Source organism: Sinocyclocheilus grahami, unplaced genomic scaffold, assembly GCF_001515645.1.
Source record: "Sinocyclocheilus grahami isolate Dianchi unplaced genomic scaffold, SAMN03320097.WGS_v1.1 scaffold193.1, whole genome shotgun sequence".
NCBI lineage: Eukaryota > Metazoa > Chordata > Actinopteri > Cypriniformes > Cyprinidae > Sinocyclocheilus > Sinocyclocheilus grahami.
Window position 1 is genome coordinate 596,150 of NW_015505372.1, and position 4,006 is coordinate 600,155.

Here is a 4,006-nt window from a genome sequence, read left to right on the forward strand (position 1 = left end):
ATATAACATATATAACATATATAACATATATAACATATAAAGCATATAAAGCATGTGTGTATATTTTTGTTTGTGATGAAGCTGGGTGATTTACTACTTTGTAGTAGTACATTAAAACATATATTAGGTGATTTTAACTTGTTTTGTTTGTTTTGGGTCTTCAATTAAGTATTGATGAATGAATTTACAATATAATTAAGTTGGCACAGGAAGGTGATAATTTGATATATGATGACTTGCAATCAGATTGTTCCTTTCATTCTCTTCCTTTTGCTCATTCAGGCTTTCAACACGAAACGCGTCACAAGCAAACCAGCGTCACAGAGACCTTTTATACTCCTGTCGATCTGCGGGGACAGAGTCTGAATGCTAGACTTAATAGAGCATTCACACTGCAGAGCCTGACAGGAGATTTCACTAAACATAAGATGTAGCCGTTAGCTGCATTTTACTCTGCTCCTCTGTCCTTTGGCTAATTTTTCTTCATGTGGGTTTGCTGAATGTAATATAATGGAAATTATACTGTTCCTTTTTTTAATGAAATATAGCCTGACATGTTTGATGACAGCCTATTAAGCAAATGTATTTTATTTATTTATTTTTATTTAGTTGTATTTATTTGTTTATTAATTAATTAATTTATTTATTTTTAATGGATATGGATGGTTTTGATTCCAGATTAACTTTTTGTAATTTTAATTAAATACATCTGTAATTATGTAATTTTACTTTTAGTACTTAAAGTTTATTTATTTTTAATAGCATGTACAGGTGCATCTCAATAAATTAGAATGTCGTGGAAAAGTTGATTTTAGTAATTCAACTCCAATTGTGAAACTCGTGTATTAAATAAATTCTATGCACACAGACTGAAGTAGTTTAAGTCTTTGGTTCTTTTAATTGGGATGATTTTGGCTCACATTTCACAAAAACCCACCAATTCACTATCTCAACAAATTAGAATACTTCATAAGACCAATAAAAAACATTTTTAGTGAATTGTTGGCCTTCTGAAAAGTATGTTAATTTACTGTACATGTACTCAATACTTGGTTGGGCCTCCTTTTGCATGAATTACTGCATCAGTGCGGCGTGGCATGGAGACAATCAGCCTGTGGCACTGCTGAGGTGGTATGGAAGCCCAGGTTGCTTTGACAGTGGCCTTCAGGTCATCTGCATTGTCAGGTCTGATGTCTCATCTTCCTCTTGACAATACTCCATAGATTCTCTATGGGGTTCAGGTCTGGTGAGTTTGCCAACAATTCACTAAAAATGTTTTTTTTTATTGGTCTTATGAAGTATTCTAATTTGTTGAGATAGTGAATTGGTATATTGAATTTTTATTAATTGAAGAGATAGCACTATACAGTTTGCCTATGACCCCTTTGATATTTTCACTCTTATATGCATCTATAAAAGTCTGGATCAATTTAGGAAATCATCCTCACTGGAGTTTCTGATCTCTGTTCAGAAAAAGTGCCGTACCTGTAGATACCGATAAAAATCCTGTCTGTTGAGATCAAAATTCTGACATAGGTTCTGAAAGTTATCCAAATACCCGTTTAATATAATTTTACAAAGGGCAGTAATACCATGAGATGTCCAGGTCTTATATCTGTGGTCATGCAAAGCTGGAGTAAAGTGTGGATCATAGGTCAGCCAGCCCAATACTTTTACCTCCCTTTGAAGCTTGAAACGTTTAACCACCACCATCTACCGCTTGACAGAATGGCCCACACATTGAATTCTATATTAGATGTATATCATTTACTTGCTCTATGCATCCTAGAACCGATTGTATGGGAGTGTCCATTAAAGACCCATTCTATATCCTTCCATTTTGCTGTTTAGTTAGGACAACACCACAATACTAATGGTCTTAACTGTGCCGCCAGTTGATAATCCCTCAGTCACGGTAATGCCATGCCTCCCCTCTCCCATGGTAATTGCAGGGCTGCGTATCTTACTCTGGGTCTCCTCTTGTTTCATATAAATCTAAATAGCATGTATTTGTATGTTTTTATATCTAATTTTACTTATTTATAATAAACATGATTCATTATTTAGTCAAATTTTTTGTTTGCTCACAGACTTATAACTCAAGACATTGCAAAGAGATTTTCTGAAATCATCCCCTTTAAAATAATGCAGCACTGCTTTTGTAACATTCGCTGCTTTCAGTAAATTTCAAGACAATTATTGCTAGATGTCAGATCGCCTGTTGTGAAACATTATTCCTGTTATTATGTGTAATTGTTGGTCTGTTGTAGTAGGAATCTTTGCATTACTTGACTTATTTCAGAATCTCACGGTATTAGTTCTATTTAGGACCTCATGTCAAGTTAAAAAGTTAATTTTTTTGCAATTATATGTCAGATTGCAGTCTTCTGTTTATGAATTCAACCATCGGTATCTAAACGTAAACGTGACTCTAAACTAACCCATTTATATGACTCTTTCTTCATCATACGAATCTTTCAAGTCACTGTCAAGTTAATTTTCCAAGTGTATAGTTTGGCACATCCTTATTATTATAATATATATATTTTTTCTTCTGTGCACATGATGACTGTAGGTTGTGCTAAAATTGCTTTCGTGCCATTGTACCTACTGTGCTTAATTTGAACATCTGTTTCTTTTTTTGGGGTGGTCACTTTCTAAAATGACCTGGGCTATTTTGTGTGCGTATGATTTATTTGTTTGTCGTTTTTCTCCATAGGTCATATTACTTTTTTTACAGATACTTTTCTCACTGGTGTGTAATCTGCCCTCAAGGGAAGTCTCCACTGAGGAGGACTGTTTAAAATCTTTTTTTTTTTCCTTCCACCAGTCTGTGGGGAGATTTGTTCATGCTGCAAGCACAGCTCTACCTGACCATCATTAACTATATGTGTGAAAACACCACGTAAACTAGTGTGAGGAATCAAATGACTGCCCAATTAAGTGGAGCTGCTTGGAGCAAAATCAATATTGAGTGATCCAAGTCATTTTACCCTCCCGGGAAACATGCGATCATATAGGTAATATCCATCGAGCTTTCTTACTTACGCTCTGGATGAATGCACCATTTGTGCTAATCTAGGTAATTTTTGTTCAACTCAATGAGCAACCCATCTGTAGGTTAGTGATTTAGAATTGACAGTCCCTCACCATTATTACGCTGGAGAGCCTATGTTGTTCTCAAGTGCTTTCATCCGACTGGCATAAAAAACAGTAGGGGATTAAGGCCGATGGCATTCGCTTACCTCCTCTATCGTGTACCAACCCAATGGGGTGAGGATGTGGGGTGGGGTGGGCGACCCTCCAGTGCCACTGCCATATTTCATTGACTGTCATGCTTTTGCTGCTTGTGCCCCTGTGATGGTCTTCCCTCAGGCTTTTCCCTGTGCTGGAGATTTACCTACCCACTGCACATGAGCAATTTGTCTGGGGCATGTGAGAGAGATCTGCTTTCCCCAACGCTAGCCAACCTGACTTGAAGCGCTGGACAAGTGAACGCCTTGTAAAGTGTGGAAATTGCTCAGATTTATCTCCGACAGTCATTGTGTTGGCTAACATGTGAACTCTGCTTGACCAGGCTTAACTCCTCCTGCCTACCTTCCTCTGAACTTGTGTATTGTTAAAAGCTGTCTGACCCATCACATAATGGGTTTTATTTGAAAATCTTAATGCCTTGCTTACATTTTAATCCTTGAAGTTTGGGGATGGAAGAATCGGACACCAGTTCAAAAGAATCTGTCACGTTTAACTATTCTTTACGTGTTCCTTTGCCCTACATCCTTTCCTGTTCGTTTTTTTTTTTTGTACTTGAACTGCAGGAGAGCTATTTGTGTCATGAATTATTTCACGGACTGCTTAAACCCAGCTCAAGAAAGTGACAGACAAAAACTCTGAATTTGAGCTGAAAAATGTGTCGGTGAATGAATGTGGGTGGGTGCCTCCTGACAGTACCACGAGTCATGTTAATCATACGAAACGCCAAAGGGGGGGGGGGGGGGGAAAAAAA

The 4,006-nt window shown here is 37.1% G+C and overlaps 1 protein-coding gene across 1 annotated transcript in view; it reads left to right on the top strand.

The window, feature by feature from the left end:
* The window catches only part of LOC107594945 (catenin alpha-1), a 123,827-nt gene that overhangs the window by 71,017 nt on the left and 48,804 nt on the right, over positions 1–4,006 (top strand). The window lies entirely within an intron of this gene.